This window comes from Siphateles boraxobius, unplaced genomic scaffold (genome assembly GCF_051911475.1).
Source record: "Siphateles boraxobius isolate OS27281-9 unplaced genomic scaffold, OSU_SipBor_1 26, whole genome shotgun sequence".
NCBI classification, from domain to species: domain Eukaryota; kingdom Metazoa; phylum Chordata; class Actinopteri; order Cypriniformes; family Leuciscidae; genus Siphateles; species Siphateles boraxobius.
In genome coordinates, this window is record NW_027508876.1 from 6,203,133 (window position 1) to 6,226,264 (window position 23,132).

Sequence of the window (23,132 nt, forward strand, 5' to 3'; positions counted from 1 at the left end):
TCTAGTCCTAACTGGGGCTAAGCTATCAAGCAGGCTGGTCAGGGTGCCATTGTACAAAGCAACCAAGTCATCCGCGGACGAGAGCTTGTCAAGATCAAACAGTGGCGAGGCCTGTATACAGGCAGCAAACATGCTGTGGTCGATTGACCCAATGTTACGACTTGTAATAGCTGTTTTTTCTGAGGAGGGAGGAGGAGTGATCATATGAAAAAAGCATTCAATGCGCTTATGGTCAGAGACACCAGAGATGGAACCCGAGACCGAGATGTCATTCAGACCAGAAGAGCAGAGTAGATCCAAAGTGTGGCCATGAGTGTGAGTTGGAGAGTCAACATGCTGTGTCAAACTAAAACAGTTCAATACATAGTTAAACTCCGAGGTGTAAGAACAATTTGTATCCACATGGATGTTAAAATCCCCTAACATAATCATAGCCGAACAAAGAGATGAAATAACAGTGAGAAGTTCATTAAATTCAGACAGAAAATGTACAGATGGTTTAGGGGGGCGGAAGATCAGCAATAGTATAAGGGGTGGGGTAGAAACAACCTTCACAGCAATATATACAAAGGATGTCACTTCAAATGGCCTAGGTCCTTTAACAGTCAGATCTGAGCGGTGCACTACAGCCAACCCACCCCCTCTCCCTACAGATCTGGGTTTGGATAAGTAGCAGTAGCCAGGGGGGGTTAGCATGTTTAAATTAATGCAGTCACTGGGTTGTTGCCAGGTCTCTGAGAGACAAAACAAGTCACATTTTTTGTCCACAATGATATCATTTATTAGGGCCGTTTTGTTTGTGATTGAGCGCGCATTTAGGTGGCCAATGTTAAAGTTCTGACATGCTGACGAGGCAGGAGGAGGCAGCCTAGGAGGGCGACGAAGGTTGTCAAAGTTAATTCCCCTCATCTTTGGCTGGTATCGTCGGCAACGATCGGGCGTGTAAACAGTTGGGATTTGAGCATCATGTCCAAAGATAAGTGTCGGTTGTCTTTTGAAGCGATGAACATAACGTGGACGCAGAATAATTCCAAGCGAGCAGCAGTGTTTATACAGCGCCGGTTCTAGGGGGGCGTGGCAGCGATAAAGTTTGAGAGAAGCAGAGGTGTAAGCTGGCTCCATTTTCAAGTTACAAAAAACACACAAGCACAGCATAAGGCGAGCTGCGAGGACATTAATCGAGCTGCCAGCGGGAAACATGACATCGACACAGTAAAGTACCACAAGTGACACACCAACACCACGCTAATACTACATGTTGGCCAACCAGGCTCACAACACAACCCAGTCCGCAATGTAATCAGCGCAGTTTAGTACGCCAACCACTGAACAGATTGAGGACCACAACAAGGCAAGCGGGTAGAAACACACTCACCTCTGTAGCAGTCACTGTGAGGGGAGATAGGAAGAGAGCTCATGCTGGGGAAGAGCAGGCGTGCCGGGCAGTGACAAACAGAACCGGAGGAGCAGGTTTGTAGCAAAGTTTGTAACATTAATCCACGGATTGATACAGCAGCGGCAAAGCAACAATGTTCCAGTGACAGTGCAGGAAGTATTCGGCCGACACCAGGAGGAGATGTGGTAATCCACAGTCACTTACATAGAAGGTAGCCTACAGTGGGGTAGCGCGAAGATCAGCAAACAGACAGAGCAGTGTGAGTTGGATGAGTGCCAGTGATGAGTTGGAAAGTCATCAGTATCCGCGCGATATCCAAAGTAAAATCCACACGGAAATGACAATAATACAGTCCAGGCAAATGACAGTTCAGCAAGTTCAGATCAGCAGTTCGGCAAGGAAGTAGATGTCACGGTAGACGCGAAAAACAATCAAACAACAACAAAAAGTTCAAGCGAGAAGCGGCAGCAAAGCGCGCACAGCATACTCTCACCGGAAACCGGAAACTTTTGATACACAAAAAGGATCAAAACTTTTTAAAGTTAATAGTATTTTTTTTTATTTAAAGGGCGCATTTGTAATGTGTGCCAATAGGCGAGTCCACAAAGTGCGTACACTCAACATGCCAAGTATTAAAAATAAAAGGATTACAATGAAAAAGATTATAATTATTATAAGAAGATTATCATAAAGATATGGTGGAATCCGGCTTGTCCCGTAGATGGTCTACTTGTGCGCTTTAACCTCGCACACGATCAGATCCGTTTCTGCCATGTAAATAGCGTATCCGCCATGGCTCCAGCGCAACTGGCTTATAGAGAATGGGAGATCAGACTCTGATTGGTTTATTGGTTTATTTTATTTACGCCAAAACACACCCATTACTCATTAAGAGAATAGGTACAACCCGTTTAGACCATGCACCGGGTGCGCCAACCATTTTTCCCGTCGTTAAACTAGCAAAAGTGGATTCAGACACGCCCTAACTGCACTTGCGCCCTGCGCTTTAAACTATGCACTTAGATCGTTAAAATAGGGCCCTATGTGTGTGTTTATACAGCAGTTGCTGTTACATGCTCACAGCAACACATCTTGGCAGATTTTTTGATACATTCAGAATCCGTCCTTCTTAAAAATATAGGTGGCACGTGGCCCAGTCGGAACACGCATAACACTTCTGAGTTTTAAAGTGGTTATTCAGAATGAAGATACACCTGAAATGGAGTCAGTGAGGGGAGTCTGTATGGAAAACAGTAAAATATCATCAGAGGACGATGAAGCAAGCATGTGGCAAGGAAAATGGGTCAGCGCAGCATGAACAGGCAAGAAAATAGCTGTCAGTTCAGCAGAACACCAATAACTCATACCATCAGCTCTAACAAGCATGCGAGAGGTGAGCGTTACAGTCCGCTGGCTGCAGAGAGGTTCTGGAGGCCACCATTACCAATGCATCAAACACACAAATACAAGCAGGAAAGAGCCAGTCACTCTTTCGGCATCTGTTCAAACGTGTCCTGGTCTCAATTCCGTTCTGTTCACATGCAACCACATGAGAAGTCAAACTCTGAATATTCGGTAACACTTTAAGGTAAGGGTACATGCATTATCATAAAATCATGCATGAATTCTGCATTCATTCATGCATTAATATCTCATGAATCATCAGGAACTAACTCAAGTTCAACATTTTTCATTCATGACTTCATGGATGAACAACACCTAAAATGAAACATTAACTAAGATGAGCACATCATCATGAGTTATGATTTATTACACATGATCATGATGTTTTCTTTGTTCACAGTTATGCCACCAATAATAGCACATTGTTCATCAGTGTTTCATAGGACTAGTCACCACTTTAGTTGAAGGGCCACACACATGGTGAAGTCCTTGATAGATAATGCTTAGCTATTGATGACTACTGTATTTGAATGTCAACAGAATTTGTGTGCTATGAGTTGCGATTGGTCTATTTTGGGGTCTGACCGATACAGTAGTCATCATTAACTAAGCATTATCTACCAATGACTTCATCATGTGTGTGGCCCCTCAACCAAAGTGGTGTCTAGGTCACTGACCTAGACAAAGAACAAAGAAAACATAATGATCATGCGTAATAAATCATAATTCATGATGATGTGTTCATCTTAGTTAATGTTTTAATTGAGGCGTTGTTCATCCATGAAATCATGAATGAAAAACGTTGAACTCGTGTTAGTTCTTGATGATTCATGAGATATTAATGCATGAATGAATGCAGAATTAATGCATGAATTTATACATGAATTCATGATAATTCATGTACCCTTACCGTAAAGTGTTACCGAATATTCCACCAAAAATGCAGCTTTTTTAAAGCACCTAGATGAATTATCCTGTAAAAAAATGTTTTATTTAAACTGTACAGTTCCGGAATGTCTATTTACAAATCATGCAACAACAACAAAAAAATCTCTATTTGCACTTACTGCACATAGTCTCTGCCATAAAGGTCTAAAAGTACAAATTGTTCTTTTAGCAGATAGGCAGATGAACATTTTGTTCTAGGTTCATAACCTCCTGAGGCATTGCAGAAGAAAAACATGAATGGATTATACTCCATATAAATATCACCTTATGGTTAGCTATATCATGTCACTTCTGGCATCCTTGTGCATGTCATACAAAAGTTTCCATATTTAAACCTTTAAATGGTCAAGACAAATTGAAATACTTGATATAACATTACACAGACATAGTTAATAAGTGATTTTATCAAATAGTTTCTCATTGTGTGTTAACACACAATGTTTAATTTCTGGGCTATACATTTGAAATGGTGCAGGTGCAAGTGCCCCATAGACCTCTATGGTTAGTAAGTGCATACATTTTTTTATTCAGTTTCATCCACATTGCATCCTAAATCAGTTTCAGTAAAAAGTGAATGTTAATTAACGCAGCTAGGTAACAAGTGACTTCTCTCTGCAGAATGGGATCAACTTCACAAACTGAAAGCATTAAACAAAGCAGGGTCCTTTCAGAATATTTGAAGCACTTAAGTAGATAGAAAGTACCTTCAGTACATCTTAAATAACAAACCATCGTAATGTCACCTCCTACTGGCCAGCCCCACTAAAGACTTTGAAAAGTGCTTAGAGAGGAGCTTCAACCCCCAAATTATCATACATGCATTTTAAATTCCAGATAAGCTTCTGCCTTGGCATATTCTTTTGTACGCAGAGAAGCCGGGATATTAAAAGGTGAGATTGCCGGTGGGGAAAGACTCTGAAGAGAACGTAATAAAATAACTCATTAAAAGTCTTCGTCTCATATGGTTTGAGATAAGCAGAAGGATAAGCAGGCGGAATTCACAGAGACAAATCAAAAGAACGCACTTCTGCAATTCAAATACAGCTCTCCCGTTCACCCTTTATCAGAAACGGTCCGAATCTGAGAGCAGGAGTTTTTAATTGAGCTCCGATTTAATGCCACTAACTACTGTAAAAATGAGGCCAAAACCATGGAGGATGGGCATAAGGCGTTCTTTGCTTCTCGACGTCCTGCCGCAGTCTCCAGAAACTGGTGCATGCGGCTATTTCAGCTCACCAATTCACTGTGCCAAATTGACTGTCTGCCCAATAATAGCTGACTAATACGTCATGCCCAATGATGAACACATCAAACAACCAGGCAAAAACAAAACCCTCTACAAAGTGCACTTAACTCATTGCCAAGCCCCTACAGACAGCACTTCCCACGAATCAAGTTTGCAGCGTAATTGCGGCTGAGGCAGGTAGCTGAGAGGAAAAATAGGGCAGAGAGAGAGATAGAATGGATATGAGACAAAAACGAGCGAGAGGGAGGTAAGTGCGTGGCGAGTGGGACGAGACAAGCAGTAGATTTGGGGTGAGAGATGTGTGTGCAGGTAAATTTGCGCTGATGGTAATTGCCGTACAGCTGTCTGATTTAGCTGTGAAATGGCCTGCCGTGTCCCGCAGCTGGGAGGGCGGAGAGCCAGGTGAAGCTAATGGAACAGGCAGTCTGATTGCATTGAGCTGTCCAGTCCCTGGGCTCCATGAGAGTATGAGCGCCCGGCCAGACACACAAACACTTGACCTTTGCGAACATCTTGGAGGGAGTCACTAACTGCAAAAGATGCTCGGCTGGCACGGAACATACCAAGCCAGATCATTTATTCGATTTTGTTGTTAAAATGCCCTAAAATGTATATTTATGCTGGCAGTCAAGAAGGGTTAAAGCCATTAAGTGCAGATGACTTGAAATGGCAGTGACCACCACATATCCTAACCTCTCACAAACACACATAAGCTCTGTTCCAACCCCTACTGAGCTGCCTAGATAACATTTTAAAGTCAATATGAAATCAAGACTATTTACTTTCTTCATAATAGTCCCTGGCGTTATTGTGAATGTTCAATCAGTGATATATAACCTGCTGTGCCTCTGAAATGAAATTACTTTCTTTTTTGGCTGATGCCATCACACACAGGTATCATCAACTAATTCAGGGGTGTCCAATCCTGTTCTTGGAAGGGATAGTCACACCACACACACATTTAAGTCAGGTTTCATTATGGTATGGAAAACCCCATATTTCACAATCCAATCAAATCCTTTTCAATGAAGTCACACCTTAATATTCTCACTGAACATTTGTCTTATTGAAAATTTTGTAGTATATCACATTAGGGAAGTGAAATGGTACATAGGCACACTTCTGATATAAAGACTGTCCAAAAAGTTCGGCAGCAAAATGATGCTACTTAAAGTCCCCCTGAAATCAGCAATTTTATCCCTTAAAACTAATCTTCGATAACTAAAATTACATGTTTAAATGTTTTTTCCAAGTGTTCGTTTGGTTAAGTTAACCAAATAAGTTTGAATTGTGTTTGGTTTGGTTTTCATAATTTTGGTTTGAGTAGGTTATTTAATGCTATAACAAACGGAACTGTGACGTCGTGATTGACAGCCGTGATTGACAGCGTCACTGAGGCACCAACTGACTTTTTTGGGGATTTCCAGGAGGAGATTGGAGCTTTAACTTTAATTTCTACATTTACATAACTGTTTATTTCACATAATGAGTTGTTCTGCAGTAATCTGTACTAACTGATTCTGCTGGAGTCTTGATACCGCGGCTCCACTTCACCCTCACTACTGTGCAGACTCGGGTCCCGAATGGAAGAGAGTGACCTCGGACACATAACGGTAATTAATATGATTAACCTTTTGCTTGACTACATTATCGAACAGCTAGAGGTGTGACAAGACAGTTAGCTCTTGAGACGAGACACCGAGATCAAGTTCACAAGAATGAGACGAGAAGAAGATTTTTACACAGTATTTTTAAGAAATCCTCTATTACGAAATACATGACTAGAAAAATTGTCAGCAGGTGCATTTGACATATTTTAACTAATCATCTTGTAATGAAAGTCATTTCAGTTATACTTTCTGTGTATGAATTAACATGAAGTAAAAGACAACAATACTCAAGCACTGTAAAAGGTTTTGCCACAAACTCAACTGACTGGTTTCTCTCCTGTATGATTTCATAAGTCTCTTCAGGCCTTACTGTACATGATTTATGACCTTCTAGAACTTCTGACCTTCTAACTGAACTCCTTTCCACAAATTGATCATATAAATAGCATCAGTATCAATAAAAATGAATAACACAGTTTTCTCTTAGTCTAATGTGCAACCATAATCAAAGTACTCTCTCAATATTCAAAGTGCAATAAAGACCAAATTTGTCTTCAAGCATGGTACAGAGCTAAGAGATGGTTACAACTACACAGTACAGCCTAATCTAATTGTGTTTGAATGCTCGCGTTTACTTTCGATTTCGCAATCGTGTGTACTTTGTGTATAGGGAGCGGCGGTGCCGAGCGCGCATTCTAAAAGATAAGACATTTGTCAGGCGCTTATAGGCTCTGTTGTGATCTCGTCACTTACTCTCGTCACGTGATCCGTGAACTCTGATTCGTGCTGCACTACGAGCTCTGCAGCTCATGTTGGATGAGTTGGATGGAATTGAAGCGGCCGTTACCCAACTGAATTAAATATTTTTTTATTTCTATAAAAAGTAAAACGACAGTGGCATATTCTATCCTAACTTCACCCTCACACTCAGTCATGGCAATATCGTGAGACAGCTTTTCACCTCGACTCAACTCCACTCTCGTGGAGAAAGGCATATAGTTCATCATAATATACATCATTCACCTATACTATATTGCTAAATGTGCATGATTTTTAATATCAACAGAAAAATATACCGGGATAACCTGGCTGTGCTTGACCCTCTCCTGCTTCGGAGCAGTTAATGATATGCTAAAACCGCCGGCACATTTATGATTGGTTACAAGGTCATTTGTGATGTATTGTTTTTGACAACATTAAAAACTTCACCACAGGGTGTTTTTAAATTATGAGATGCCTTATTATGCCAAATTAAGGTAGCTTTGCATGTATAGGAAAAGGCAATACCAGAATTTATTTCAATGAGTTCAGTGGTAAAAAATTCATCCAAGATTGGAGATGATATAAAATGCTGATTATAAATCTATATTTAAATTACATTCATTAATGAAAAGTACAGATTTTAAATAGATTAATTTAGTTAAAAATGCATTGAAATTAGAAATAAATAAAAAAAATGAAAAAAAATTTATTATAAATTTTAATTAAAAAAATAAGAGGGTTTGGTGACTTCCGCCAAAAAGGTAAAGAACATTTTGTTGAAAGATTTTTATGAATCGTTCATAATAAGACCAGGACAGCGTATACAGAAAAAAAAAGAGATTGATTTCATGTCAACTTTAATGCTTTCATTCCATGCATAGTTACAGCTACAGAACTTCTATCCATGCTAGATGGAGAAATTAGTCAATGGAAACCCAATGGTATCAGAGTTTTATTAATCTGTATGAGTGTGCATATACAGTGCTGAGAAACATTACAAAGTAATCAACAAGCCACCACTATCAGCTGAAGACAGCTTTGTACATGACAGGCCCGTGGCAACAGAGTTCTCCATCTCTTCCCATCAGTGTGGTTCTACACACTGCAAATTACAGCAAATCAGTCCCCTAGGGCAAAACCAACACTGGGCCACTGAGGTTTGTCTTAAATCCAAATTAATACATAACACACTGAATATTAAATCTGTCGGTAACTCTTCCAGTGGGACTGAATGTGTTGTGTCACCTACCCCCGAACACAATTCCACCTCACTCACGCACAGAAGAGTGTGGTGGATGTAGATAAGGCCACACATATAATCTATGCAACTACATAAACAGACGCATATGTTTGGCCAACAAGCAATCCTATGCTTACAAGTTCATACTTTTTGTTGTTCTTTTGGCACTTTTGTGGTGACAAAACTTTTGTACTCAAGGGAGCAATAGAGTTACCTTTAAATGTCAAACAAAAACATGTATAAAAACATAATTAAACATTTGCGTAGGGTGCAGGCTAATCATCTAGCAGTGTGCTAAGCTAGTACGCTGGGTGGTTAGCTTAAAATACGTTAGCATGGTCCAGTTAGCCCCTGGTGGTAGGGGTGGGCAATACGGCAAAAATATCATATCACGATTTTTTCAGGAAAAAGATTCACGATTTTTTATCACGATTCGTTTTCAAATTGGAATTACTATTTTGCAAGTGACTGAGCATTACAGCCAAAATAATGTCCCTATTTTAAAAACAAAGCCTTAGGTAACAAAATATAAAAGAAAAAAAAATGGCAGACATTTAGGCCAAAGTGGCAAAGATAAAAATCGTTGACATTATTTTTTTGTTATTAAAAAATAAGAAACAAAGATACACATTATGATACTGTCACGGGGTGGTTCAGGAAGGAAAGGAGCGGCATGTATAATCCAAAAACGAGTTTAATTCACAAGACACGCAGACAGGCAAACGGATGCAACAGCGTGTGAACACGAAACAAAGTGTAACACACAAACAATACCGGACACTGAACAGAAGACAGGCAGTAACTTAAAACACAGTGATGATGATTACAAATGACAGGCAGCTGTGAGGGGGGTGATCAGTGTCCATGGATACAGATTGGTGGCGGGAAACCCAGACGGGGAACAATCGTGGCAAATCAAAACAAACAGAAAGTCCAAAGAAGCCTAGTGGTAACAGATACACATTACACAACTTAATAATAATAAACTGTGCTTTATTTGTTCAGACACAGTAGGTGTATTTAGCAGTAGCATAGAAGAAAGTAACTAAATTAACAAATATTAAATTAAAACACTGCATAAACTTCACAGTATAAATTATATATTGATTCTTATTAAAGCTACTATTAATGTTCTCAGTCAGTAAGTGATTTTCTCTTTGTGTTTTTTTTTTATCATTAAAGGGATAGTTCCCCCCAAAATGAACATTTTCATTATTTACTATCTCAAGTTGTTTTAAACCCGAATAAGTTTCTTTCTTCTGTTGAAAATAAAAGTTTTTTTTTAAGAATGTGGGTAACCAAACAGTTGCAGGTCCCCAGTGTGTAGTTTTTTTCTCCTATGGAATTCAATGGGGACCAGCAACTGTATGGTTACCCACATTCTTCAAAATATCTTATTTTGTGTTCAGCAAAAGAAAGAAATTAACACAGGTTTGGAACAACATTAGAGTGAGTAAATAATGAAGGAATTACATTTTTTTGGTGAACTATCCCTTAAGGACAAGCGGCAGCATGTTTACTATTAGGCTACCGTCACTTTAAGACCTGGACACGACTCATCTAATATACACGCATATAACACACGCATCCGATTTTCTCTCAAGGGTTTGCTTTCACTTTAGACATAACCAACTGTGTTTATGTAAACCTTGTGTGTATTTGGCAGTATTAGCACAATAAGACTCGAAATATAACTTATTCCAGTAACCAGGCGCTGTTTGATAGGCTTTTAGTGCCTGTGTGCTTCGGGTTTATGTGCTCAGAAAAGCGCATGTTAGAACAGCGCATCAGCACGCAATAAAATGTTTAACCGGCAAGACTTTAAAGCACATGCAAATAATGAACTTTTGTGAATTGCGTTGTCCCGTACCTCTGCATTAACGTGTGATGTACTGTAAATGTACGTCGCCTTACATAACATTGAGACAGAGGCGCCAGCACTGCAACTTATAGAATGCACTGTAACCCGATACTACGATATTTCTCCAAAAGCAGATCGTGGAGATATTTTAATCGTCCACAATCAGAAATCGTGATATTGCACACCCCTATCTGGTGGTACTTTTTTTTAACCTTTATAGTCTGAAAAGTCCATTAAGGAAAATCTTGATAGTACAGGACAATATATAAGGATGCATAATGCTAGTCTTGTGTGCTGCATTTGTCCAAATAATATCATTGATACCACAAATATAATATAACCTTGGGTAAAGTATGAGTAGTGTGAAACATGAAACAAGATAACCCAGAATTACGTTTACACAGGGTTTAAAATGACTCAGGATAAATATTTCAAGGCTGAAAAGCCCTAATCTGGAATCGAAAATCTTTTTTTTTTATCTCTATTCAAAGGTAGCTGTGTATTCTGGCTAGATACACTGTAGGAGTCTGATGCCAGCAGACCAACTGCAATTGAGATGAACGAGAATGCTAATAATTAGCTTTTCTTCAGGTAGACCTCCTTGGCTAAAAGTCACTATAGTCCAAGTTGCAGCAATCCTTGCAAAGAGACCAAAATGCTGCATTATGAATTGTGTCCTGACACTTTTCGGTATGCACCAACGCATGAAATTGAGCTTGTGAAGCTGGAAATGTTTGTGTTCACGTACTTGCATAAAGTTTCAGGCCTGCTACCTGCAAGTGATGAAAAGAAGCTATGGGTTCACTTGTAATACGTGTCATCTCTCTCAGTAATATCATATTCATTTAAATCCACAGAACAAAAACACTACTCATTTTCTGTCTGGAACTAAAAAGAGCACCAATTAAAACAGCGTTGTTTGAGCCTCAAAAGCACACAGAGAAAGAATGTTCCTGATTGTTCCAGAGATGTCAACTTCCGACTCATGTAATTATGAAACGACCATTAAACATCTGCAAGGCAGCAATCAAGAAAATTACCCTCTCTGCAATTAAAGTGGATGTATGAGACAGCATGACACTCTGATGGGATGAAATTCAGTCTGGTCCGCAGTCTTTCATCTCCCCGTTCATGCAGTACTCTCTCTGTACGGCTGCTTTAATTAGAGTGTTTGTGTTAAATTGCAGGTGAGGGATACGTTACTGCACGGATACGTTACTGCACAGATACATAACGCAGGAGTCAACAGGTGCCTGTGAGAAAAACACTGGTCAGGAAGCACGACTCATTCAGCTTTTTCTAATTGGTAATCCACAGTGGTTCATTTGGTTATAAAGGGATCATCATCAATTTCCCAGCAGGGAACCGAACATATTTCCAAGAAAACAAAGTTGAAACAACAGCCTAAAAACCAATGAACTTTGACTATTGAACTGTTTTACTTGAAGCTTTTTTCTAATTGGTAATCCACAGTGGTTCATTTGGTTATAAAGGGATCATCATCAATTTCCCAGCAGGGAACCGAACATATTTCCAAGAAAACAAAGTTGAAACAACAGCCTAAAAACCAATGAACTTTGACTATTGAACTGTTTTACTTGAAGCTTTATCACTAGATTCATAGGCTACTCCCACACTATCAGTCTAAATTTGATTATTTGTGTATCCGATTGGAATCTGATCTAAAATGGTTGATTGTCCACATTGTGTATCCCAACTGTTCAGATCTGATTTGTCTGTCCATGCTGATCTTTCGTTTCCTGGAATATCTGCATTGGTTTCTATGGCAATGGCCATAGATCTGGAACATCTACAACAACAGTAAACACAACATGGAGAGGTTTGAAATAGAGACGTTGTTTTATTTTGAACATGACAATGTGTAGCCACGGCACTGGACTACTGCATCTTCTGAGGCAGAGACAGAAATGTAGGAGGCTGGTATGAGCGGCTTTATTCCGTGCTGTCGTCTCTGCCGGTCTCAAAACATTTCTCCATTATTTTGTCGTTTTCTGCTCGTCCAGCACTTTGCAACAACAAAAACTAGTTTTTGCAGCGACTTTCAGCATGTTTCCTATGACAATGTCTGACGTTTACGTGCTGTGAGAAAGTCACATAAACCACACGAAATCCGATCAGAGCGGTCAGACTGAAATGGATTTACAGAAATGCGATTTGAAAAAACATATGAATGTAGCTTTAAACGGATTTGTAAAAATAGCATTTCATGTTTTTTTTTTTCAAATAATCATTAGCCAAGCTCTGTCGTTAGCTCATGACAGCTTTCACATGACCATTTTTTTTTTTACAAACCAGAGTTTGAGAGCTTTAGTTCGAATGTTCATTATTTTCAGGAAACACCGAATCATTGAACTATGTTAGTAAGAACTGTTGGACCGAACCCAAAACTACCTAGGAGGTGGGAAGAGTTTGGTTGCAATGGAACTGTAGCGTCATTTGCATGAATGAGCAACTTGAAGAAAATTAACTTGTATATGTATTTTAGCTGATGACAACAAAATTAGTTCAACAAAGCACATGTAGAGGATGACAGTGGAGAGGATTTACCTTGGATACGAGCGAGAGTCAGCTGTCTTTTTTTAGAAAAGTCCGTTTGCAAGCAGCAGAAAGCTCCAACAATGCATTGTACTATGGTGGTTAAGCAGCAAACTACATTGTTGTATTGGAAATGCACTAGTCTTGTTTGGGGCTGATAAATCTAAAATTAATGAGTAGTGATATATTAAGTGATCAATAGAGTGGTAGCTCTCAGTGCTATATATAGAATCCATTAACTGTCATAAGAGAACTGTAAACATGCAGATGTGTTGTTAAATAATAAATAATAATTAACTTAAAATCTCAGGAGCTACTTCAAGTAAATATATTAATTTGAAGAGGTTTTGCTGACAAAAATAGTTTTGGAATCCCTCCATTACATGTTAATATTCAAACTGGGGACTCAGCTAGAATATTTTAAACTTATGTATGAATGGGTTAAAGTTGGTGGATTCTGATTGGCTGTTCGCCCGATCGTGAAAAATTGTATGGCTCACAAACTAGATAAAAATTGTTCTGAAAGTAATTCCAATGAAATTGATTTGTGAGAAGTCCACACCACAACTATAACTTTGTGGTTATTGTTATAGTTGTGGTGTGGACTTCTTTATTCTCATATCGTTATAGTTATCATTATAAATAGTCATTAGTTATCTTTCTGGGTGTGAACGGCCATTTATTGACCATGCCACAGTCAATGGGGTTATTATTTTTCTACATTTCTACACTTAAGAGCAGCCCTAGAGGTCCACTGTACAGTACAGTTCAGCTCCAACCCTGATGTTTACTCTTCACTGTATCCATATTTAGTTTATGGATTGAACAGATGATGATAGACCCATAATTCATCAGATCTATTCACACACTTAGCATGTTTCTCTAAGAAGGGTTTAATTACGCAAGCGAATCCTTCAAAAGCAGAACTGTAAATAACTGATTACTATAGCAAATTAGTTATTTACTCTTTCAGTGTGCCGAGAAACAGTATTTGAAGATGCTGGGATTGAGACGTAGAGCGAAACTCTGATGTTTTATTTATTTGAAATGAATTGCGGCGGCAGTTATGCCTTGTTTTCCTTCTCATTGTAACAAATACAACCTACTGGCTAATTTGCCAGAGAGGCCTTTTATATTTTAATCAAATATTTATGTAGTAATAACCCAGATGACAAAGGGCTCTGTCTTTGAGAGGAGCTCAAATAGCACATTAGTGTTTCTAGACATCTCTTTATGGAACTGTGACCCAACATGGGCAGAACAGCTACAGAACAAGACTTTTAACACTACACTGGCGGCTATTCCAAACCCAATGCTACTTACAACAAGGCCCACATCGAATCTGCACGGAAGTCATTTAGTCGCCTTCATGTGATTCCAAACCTGTATGACTTTCTTTCTGCTCTGCGGAACACAAAGATAGTCTGACGAATGTTGGTGTTACATCCAGTCAGGAATGAAACGGAGAGTGAATCCAATCGCAAGCACATTTAATTAAACAAATACAAAAACAGGAAATCCAGGGAACTCAGAACAGGACAGGAGTAACATAAAACAACAACCGACAGCCAACAACTGAAACACAGGGGTTTAAATACACAGACAAACAAGCTAAACAAGATAACAAGGGGGCGTGGTTAATAAGAAACACCTGGGGAGACTAATAAACATAGATGAGGAACACCTGTGGACACTGAGCAACAACAAACAAAAGACAAGACATGGCAGGATCACATGACAAACAAGGGATAACGTGATATACAAGACACAACAAAAACCCACACGTAACAGTTGGTAACCAAACAGTCTTGGATACCTTAAGGCACCCACACATTATAAGATAATCAGGCCGATTTTGGGCCCAACTCTCCCCTTCCGACAATCTTAGGTAAAGTCCTGATTATCTTGATGGTTCTACAGATTATCTTATCAGATTTTTCTGTTGTGAGATGTGTTAAGAGTGATTAAATCTGCTCGGAAGAACGTCAGGGCTGAGCCAATCTCAAATCGGAAATATCCAACATGTTGAATATTTACGATACAAACACGCACACACACTGTAGATGTCACCTGAAACAAAATGATAGCCAATTAAAAAGTGAGCTGACAGAAGATGGAGGCATAACATGACATCATCCAAACTGTTTTCTTTTTTGTAAATTTTCTGTAAAAAGCAGTCCAAATTCTATTATCGCCATTTATTCTTAAAAAAAAAAGATTATCTACGCCTGTGTTCAGACTGGAATACTAACATACAGCAGTATACACTTAAGTACTACCTAGTTTAAAAAAAAAAGTATGTCAATACACAAAATTAAATACTTTATATACAGAAAGATGGTTCACTCCCATTACTTATGAATGGGAGATTGTGCAACACACAATATGGTGGAATATCTCCTGCCTTAATGAGCCAATCGGTTGTTGGTAAAAAAGAAATGAGCCAATCGGTTGTTGGTAAAGTCAACACTTCACTGCGGCTGCATATGCGCATTACTTGGTTCAGCCTTAAAAATGCTGTTTATTTTGTCATGATTCGAGTGTTTAGAAACACAATTTATGAAACAGTTTTTGTCAGATTTCATTGCCGATTTCAAATATAAAATTTAATCGTAAGCTTGGCGAACAGTTTTGGAGAATTTTTTTATTTTCCCATTCAGAGATATAGAGCTGCACTTGCATGCCCGAGATGCATTTCAAAGATGGCCTTAGAAATGACTTCTCTTAAAGGGACTTTGACAATTATGCATTGATAAACATTTCAAACCTCATGCTAAATAATTACAGGACCACCTTATATTGAGTGGCAACCAATTATCATCATCTCATAACAATAAAATACTTTACGTTTTGTAATTCGAATTTGACCTAAAAATATCTTAACCTTTGGCAATCTGGTAATATAATACGTTACGTGAAGAGTTAAAAATCAAGGCTGAAATTACTTGTGGCTCATACTGAAAATGGAAGGTCAAGCCAAGCGCATTGCTTTGTAGAATAACGAATCAGAGTTTTGTAGCAGATTTCATGAATTCTCTATTGAGAGATTCTGCTAGAAGTGTCCTTCAGTGTCCTCACAGGAAGTGGTTTGGATTGTTCATGTGAACGAGTGTCCATGTCTGGCCTATGCACAGTGGGGAGCGAGGTGAGGTGAGCAAGGGTCAGAGGCAGACACGTTGAGGCCGCTGACTCGGCAGACGATAAGAATATAAATACTGCTAGACGGACAGCTGTGCAGAGCTGTTGATGAGGTAGAAGTGACGATAAGTGCTTCATGGCTGCTCGGGGGAGAATAAACGATATGCTGCTGATAAACAGCTGTGCCAGGCACAGGCTTTTCTTTGATGATAACAGACGCACTGCTCAGTTGTTCAGCTTTTACATGATGCCCATCAGTGATATGGGTGTAGATATTTTCTAGTTTGTAAATTTGCGTACCTGTAATAGCAGGAACAAAGCCAGCTGGGCTTGTGTTTGCCAATCAGGTATTACATTTAGCCTGTGTTTCTTTATGAGCGACCTACACAGAGGTCATATGTTGCCATGTTATTGTTGTCTCAAAACAACAAAGTTTTAGCAACTACCCGGAACACAGCAAAAATTGGAGTGTTAAAATTTGGGTGTTAACATTTCCGAGTTGATTTCAACACCCAAAGAGTAATTTTAACACATTTAGAGTTAAATGGTGTTCGGAGTTGGAGTTATTTGACAGAGTTGATCATCAGTGTTAAAGAGATGTAATTATACTCTGCCCAGTGGCGCCGACGCACATTTAAATCAAAACGCCTACAACGTGGTCACGATTTAGCCTAATATTAGCGTTACCTGCCATAAATCTAAAAGGAGGTAACGAATTATTAATTCGTGGCCACGGTATCATCTCTCTCTCTTTATATACAGTATGCATGAATATAAACACGATATCCATTTATGATCATGAATAACGTAGGCTACACACATGTAAATCGTGGTCATGTCGTACTAATACGCTCCCTCGTTTTGATTTAACTAACAAGGGATCAAATTATTATTTGCAAAAATGTAATTAAAATGATGTACAGTAAGTGACTTGTGTGCATCCGCACATCGAGATATTGATGTTTAAATGATATGTCGTGCAGCCATACAGTGTTCTTCATTTACACTGATTTACATTGTCAAACGCCGTTGCAGTTAAAAAAAAAAGGACAGCGAACAGCAGAAGTAAGTGGGGTTCGGGTCAATGGTCAATAATTTTAACCATCCCTTTTAACACTTTTTTCGTCTCTGAGTTTCTACAAATTTGTGAATCACCATTCTCATGTTTATTTTTCATTAGTTGGTTGAAGATGTGCTTAAATTCAAGTCTGGTGGTGAAGCAGTACTACAGGAGCATCAAGAAACAAACTCTTACAGATGCCACAAGAAGACACACGATTAGCATTCTGGTGTCTCACATGACTGATACACACGGGTATTTGTTTTAGCGTGTGTTTTTTTACACACCAATAACTGCATTGTCATTGTGTAAATTACGATAACTAATTTGATACTTTCTCTTAAGCAACTCCCAACTAAAGCAATCAGAGAACAGTATGCTCATGGCATCGTGATGCTGTTCCCTTCCCTCAGAGATCCATATTCTAAGAATCATTGTTATTGTTTGCATGGCACTTTAATGTCATACTTGAGATGTTATGACACAAGCTGTTTCTATCACATTGACATTTGATTGTTTGATATTTTAATCCTAACATGACAAAGGATTTAAAAAAAAAAATATTTCAGGAACACTTCTATGATGCTGCAAGCAACACAGGATACATCGCCTGGCGTATGAAAACAGTCCACAGGAAGATTCGTCGAGGATCTGTGCTACCTGTGCTCTTGATGTTTCTCCAGGAGGCCCTAAATGCCAAAGGGCTACTTATTTTGAAGATCAACTTGATGCTTGCAAAGAGGCCATGTCTTTGCTCATCCATGCCACAAACAAGTCACTAATTTTCCAGAAGATGAGACAGACCTTTCTGCATTGCCAGAAGCTTGTTAAAGATCCAGGCTCTAGTGTTGATATCCTCTCCACCTTCCCAAGATTCCTGGATACAAAAGGGCTGGTAAGTTTGGAATAACATGTTTTCAATGGCATGCAATTTGAGAGTATTGTTTATAGTTTAATATATTCTTTCTTAAAGCTGGATTAAGACTTCACTCTCCTATTTGATGCTGAAATATCCTCCAGGGTGCTTTAAAGTGGGACAAGTTCTTCAGGCCAAATGTCATGAAAGAAGCCAAGAGGCTATCATCAACAGCAGAGTTGAGTCAGTTGTTGCTGTCAGCAGAAGGTGATCTTGACGAGGCAAGAAGTAAGTTGTTTTTGATTTAATTGGTTTGGAGCATTTGCTAAATTTGCAGTTATAGTTACTTGTATTGTTCTGATGAGAAAAATATTAAAATGAGCAACATCACAACCTATAAAATGGTTGTTTTCCAGATTAATTTGTTTAATCTGAAAAACAAATTTTAGGCTAAACTTGAACAAAACAAATGAATGTTTAAAACTTAAAAAAGTAGTACATTTGACGTTTTCAGTTAATTAATTCATGTGAGTCTTTCTCTTCATTCTATGACCAGGAAATGGCATCCCTTCTGTTACTGATACATCTTCTTCCACCACCATCAGGAGGACTGAAGTCTCCAAAAATCAGTGCATTTGATGCTGTTGAAAGACATGTAATCTTTCATAAGGTAGTGGCATTTTAATAATGTGTTGTTGGTTGCTCAAAACATGAATGAGATTAAAATCAAGTCTTCATTGGCATTCCCATATTTCACTCAATGAGTCAATGTTTGAACAATCATTTTTATAATGTTGTTTTCTCTGTGACTGCACATTATGCTAGTGTCTAATGTTCAGTGTTCATCCTAACCCTAGTCATGCTGCAGTTTGGAGGAGCACCTCCGAAACATCTCTGTGAGAGTTCAACACTCAACTTTTTGCTGTGTAGAAAACACTCCAAAAATCATGGCAACTGTCTTGCAATGCACTATTAAACCCTCAGAACGCTGTTGCAACCACCAAGCAATTCCTTCGCAACCACCCAGAGCACCCTGTAGCAGTTGCATGGCAACATGCTAAAAAAACACAGAAAATGTCCTTTCAACCACCCAGAACACCCTAACAACCAAATAGCAATGCATTTAAAAGCAGCTGTACACCTTAGCATGTACATAGAAACACTCTAACATCTTACAGGATTAGTTTATTTGAGAAATAAAATTTCCTGATAATTTAGCCCTTTGAAGCCTCATTGAAACTGCAATTTTGACCTTTAAACCGCTGTACCCAATTGGAGTCCACTATATGGAGAATGTTTTCCTCAAAAACCATAATAACATCTCGGATGACATGGGGGTGAATCAATAAGTGAACTAATCCTTTAAATATATAATTCAACCCCCAAAATTTTAATTCTACTATTATTTACTTTAATTTACTTTATGTGAGACATGAGGGTGAGTAAATAATGACAGACTGTTTCATTTTTGAGTGAACTATCCCTTTAACCACAGTGAAGCAACAATAGCAAAACGATTCAGATCAAGCTTTGTTGCCCTTGAGTTTTGCACACGGTCATTCATAATTTTTCATAGTTCTTAATGTTGTTGTTTTATTGTGAACTCAAGGAGTATCCATTGTCTACATTGAGATATCGAAAGGTTTAGAGATTTAGAGACCTCTCAATCTCTGAGACCTCTCTCTGTTTCTTTCAATATTCTCTTGTGTGGATACTGGATATAAACAATATCCTCCAAATCCGTCTTTCTCCATCTTGAGAGGTGCGGACCAGCTTTTTAAAGCATCATCATTTCACTTGCAAGAGGGGTGGTATGGAGGGACTCCAGACTCCTGTATGGAGGGAAACTAATAAATTTTGGACACTTGAAGTCCAATTATGCATATTTCTCTGAAGCATCTGCCTTAGAATTTTTGTGTTGTGATGTCTTTGCAAAAGTGTTTCATGCACTTTGTATGCATAAGAGCTTTAGACCCTGAATAGATGAGAATATTTGAGAAAAAAACTTTTGTTGCATTCATATTTGTCACACGTACATTCCTTGACCAGATTGTGGTGTAAAGCAGGTGTAATGCAGGTTGATTCAGAAAGTATTAGGATATTTTCGCTGAATTGCTCTGGTGCTGTATTGTGCAAAAGTTTCTTTTGTTTGTGTGGATCAGGGTTGTGTTGGACTCTTTCCTAGAGTTGTGCTGTGATGGAGTGGCTATCTGGATATGAGAGCATGTTATTTTTCATAGAAGGTTTATTACATGGTTAAACGTGTAGAATTTACTAGTTTTCAGTGGATTTGGTATGTCATATTTAATCGGGGATAAGCAAGTCTGAGGTTAACAAAAATGGACAATTGTGTGATGTCGTCTCAGCCTCAGACACCTACTGACATCGATGTCCGTTCATTTTTTATCTAGTTTTTTTAAACAAATTATTTGAAAGTGCAGATTCATGGAAACAAATCACTGCTGCACAATCTATGCAAAAGTAGTAAGAACATTCCAAAATCGCAAGCTCCAGTAAAAAAAGAAAAAAAGGCCACACAACTGCTACACAATATGTTCTTTTTTTAAAGTAGGTACTGTGCTGCAATTCATGGCAAAATTTTTCACAGAGATTGTGAAGTTGATGGCTTTTGTGTGTGTCACTTATAATTAAGTAAATTAGATATCCACAATCAGAACTGAATATTCTGCTTTGTTTCCAGTCTTGTGTGTGAAATAATCAGTGTTCATTCATTTTAGATGAACATAAATATATACACATTAGCTAATTTCTTCACAATTGTTGGTATAACCACACACAGAGACAATTTGTGCCAATGTTTAAAAGAACACAACTTAAGTGCTTGCAATTAGATTATAGTGTTTTAAAATCATCAGATTACAGTTACTTTTTTATTGATTGCATATTAGTTATACAATGGCAGTAAATTGTTTATAATTGTTTGATTGTCTCCAATTAATCTTTTCTATATTTATATTTTTCATCAAAGAAGTGAACATTTTCACAAATTCTCATTATTTGGAATGTTATATACTTTCAAGATTTACAGATATCATCTAACTTTTAAGGAGTATTTTCTCAACATTGCAAATCTAAACCACTCCTGACGAACACATTTAATTTTGAATCATCACTCAGTGAGTCATTTAACCTTGTACTGCTACTGTGTGTCTTTAGAAGTCTTTTGTCCTTCTTAAAGTGACATTAGTTTAGAATATATTACCATATTATTTCCATCGCCATGCGTCAAGCTTGTCACAATAAACAGAATGTTATCATGCGTTCATATAGACTACTATATTTAACATTCTTTATCGTGAACACTTCATGGGCCCTATCATACACCGGCGCAATGCAGCGGCAGACACGACGCAAGTGTTTTTTTGCCAGTTTCATCATTTTCACGTCCTGCACCACGTTGCTTAAATAGCAAATGCATTTGCGCACATCTGTTTGCCCATGCCGTACTGGTCTAAAAACGAGGAGTGCAACTGGCTTTTAAAGGGAATGGGAGATGAGACTCTAGTGGTTGGTTTATTTCACGTTGCTCACAAAATACACACATTACTCATTAAGAGAATAGGGACAACCCTTTTAGACCATGTGCGCGCCGGCCATTTTTCTCGTCGTTAAACTAGCAAAAGTGGATTCAGACTAGAGGTCTGCTAAAACTCACGGGTTTCAGGTCGAGTTTGGGTTAATGTTTAATGAATAGCCTCGGGTTCGGGTTTGTAACTAAGAAAAATTATATAGGCTATACATATAGTTTGCATGCCGTGTGTTTGCCGTGTTGTGATCGTAAATATGAGCACTCAAGAGAGAAAGTACGTGCGTAGTTTCAGGGCCCAAATAGGGTTGTGTTGTGACCCAAATAGTGCGCACAAGAGAACATGCCCAAAACCATTTTGTAAAATTATATATTAATCATTTTTATTTTATCAAATATCATTTTGCAAAACTGTTTCAGTCCCAACACTGTGATCAGAGGAGGACGTGCTGAAACCATTAACTGTCGATGCTGTTCTCTTCCTTCATAACTCGTACTGAGAAGGATATATTTATGTAAATAGTTGTGCAACTGCGCAAACTTTGTTTTGAAGTTTAATGTTTGAGTTCCAAAGGAATGAGATGGAATTTCTGAGAGGAACGGACCTCGGGTTCGGGCTTAAAATATAACCGTAATGGTCGAGTTGGGTTAAATGATTTCGGGTATGGGCCGAGTTCAGCCTTCAGTTTAAAGCCCATGCAGACCTCTAATTCAGACACGCCCTAAGTGCACTTGCGCTTTAGACCATGCGCTTAGATCGTTAAAATAGGGCCCTATATGTTACTGCATGTCACTGACCCATATGTCATATTCAGATATTCATATTCAATATACATATATAATTAAATACGTCTTTTGGAGTCATATGATAGCTGCAGGTGACAAACCAAAAATCAAGTCCCTATTAGTTAAAAAATCTTTCCAGGGAACACTTAAAAAAAAAAAGGGAAAAGAATAGCACGACCAAGCACATAAAATGGCAGGGGAGAAAATATGTTTTCAAGAGGAAAAATGGCTTTTCGTTTAAGACACGGTGATCCCATCTGAAACTGAAGCGGTTGAGGGATTGATTTCCAAGAATAAACCCATCAGCCTTTCCACTGAGTAGCCACATTAACCAAGTGTGGTGACTGTTCTCCTGGACTTACACTGAGAGTTATCAGATGTGTTAAGGCCTTTGGGGGACATTCTGTAATAGGGCTCTGCACAGGTGACAAAATCTCGTTTAGACGACATCATCTGTTCACCATCGCCACCCACCCCTCCTTCCAGGTCTGAAAACCAAACGGGCATTAGACTCTCACAGCACAATGCCTTCATCAGGCTCAATTTCCTTTATCGAGAGAGTGGTCTTTGGAGACAAGAGGCAGCTTTTACAAAAGGCTTTTGACAAACAAAAAAAGGGAAAAAAGGAGATTGAAAAGGCAGGAAGAGAATAAAAGAAGAGACCTGTGCTGGAAGAAAGGAAGAGAAAGAGAGAAAGGCAACTGTAATATCAACGTTTCAGG

At 38.6% G+C, this 23,132-nt stretch overlaps 1 protein-coding gene across 3 annotated transcripts in view; it reads right to left on the reverse strand.

Annotated features, from left to right (window-relative positions):
* The window catches only part of dpp6a (dipeptidyl-peptidase 6a), a 503,595-nt gene that overhangs the window by 354,472 nt on the left and 125,991 nt on the right, over positions 1–23,132 (reverse strand). The window contains exon 2 of one of the 3 annotated variants that reach the window (XM_077244247.1): positions 18,026–18,098. The exons of the other annotated variants lie outside the window; for them this stretch is intronic. The gene's annotated coding sequence lies outside the window, so the exon portion shown is untranslated. The remainder of the gene's footprint in view (positions 1–18,025; positions 18,099–23,132) is intronic. 3 annotated transcript variants of the gene reach the window in all.